We start from the raw sequence: 1,392 nt of genomic DNA, 5'->3' as shown, positions 1-1,392 counted from the left end.
TGCTGAACAAAGAGACCTTGGAGTGCAGGTTCCTTGAAAGTGGAGTCGCAGGTAGATAGGATAGTGAAGAAGGTGTTTGATATGTTTTCCTTTATTGGTCAGAGTATTGAGTACTGGAGTGGATGTAGGTTTGCTCGCTGAGCTGCAAGGTTCATTCCCAGACGTTTCATTACCCTACTAGGTAATATCTTCAGTGGGCCTCAGGCAAAGCAATGCTGAAACGTCCTGCTTTCTATTTATATGTTTGGGTTTCTTTGGGTTGGTGATGTCATTTCTGGTGGTGCCATCATTTCCTGTGGTGAAGTCACTTCCTGTTCCTTTTCTCAGGGGGTGGTAGATGGGGGTCTAACTCGATGTGTTTGTTGATAGAGTTCCAGTTGGAATGCCATGCTTCTAGGAATTCTCGTGTGTGTCTCTGTTTGGCTTGTTCTGGGATGGGAGAAAGTGAGGACTGCAGATGCTGGAGATCAGAGCTGAAAAGGTGTTGCTGGAAAAGCGCAGCAGGTCAGGCAGCATCCAAGGAGCAGGAGAATCGATGTTTCGGGCATTCCTGAAGAAGGGCTTATGCCCGAAACGTCGGTTCTCTTGTTCTGGGATGGATGTGTTGTCCCAGTCAAAGTGGTGTCCTTCCTCATCCGTATGTGAGGATACTAGTGAGAGAGGGTCATGTCTTTTTGTGGCTAGTTGATGTTCATGTATCTTGGTGGCTAGTTTTCTGCCTGTTTGTGCTGTGGGTAGACCCACAATGCCCTTAGGGAGGGAATTCCAGGATTCTGACCCAGTGACACTGAAGGAACGGCGATATATTTCCAAGTCAGGATGGTGAGGGGCTTGGAGGGGAACTTGCAGGGGGTGGTGTTCCCATGTATCTGCTGCCCTTGTCCTTCTCGATGGAAGTGGTTGTGGGTTTGGAAGGTGCTGTCTGAGGGTCTTTGGTGAGTTTCTGCAGTGCATCTTGTAGATGGTACACACTGCTGCTACTGAGTGTGGGTGGGGGAGGGAGTGGATGCTTATGGATATGGTGCCAGTCTGAGCGTGGGTGGTGGAGGGAGTGGATTGTTGATGATGTGGTCTGAATGAAGTGGGCGTGGACATTGCCAGGCTGGATGAAACACACAGAGAAATGAGAGATGGTTTGAGAGGATTGTAGGTTTTGAACCCTACAGACTCAGGCTCTAGTTCTGTGGTTCAGATCATATGTCATCATGACAAAGCAATGTTTGCATGTGCTTAGTGGCTATTAGATAGATAGATAGATAGATAGAAGAATACAGCGCAGTACAGGCCCTTCGGCCCTCGATGTTGCGCCGATCCAAGCCCACCTAACCTACACTAGCCCACTATCCTCCATATGCCTATCCAATGCCCGCATAAATGCCCATAATGAGGGAG

Source organism: Chiloscyllium plagiosum, unplaced genomic scaffold, assembly GCF_004010195.1.
Source record: "Chiloscyllium plagiosum isolate BGI_BamShark_2017 unplaced genomic scaffold, ASM401019v2 scaf_8790, whole genome shotgun sequence".
Classification (NCBI taxonomy): domain Eukaryota; kingdom Metazoa; phylum Chordata; class Chondrichthyes; order Orectolobiformes; family Hemiscylliidae; genus Chiloscyllium; species Chiloscyllium plagiosum.
Note: the sequence above shows the minus strand (reverse complement) of the source record.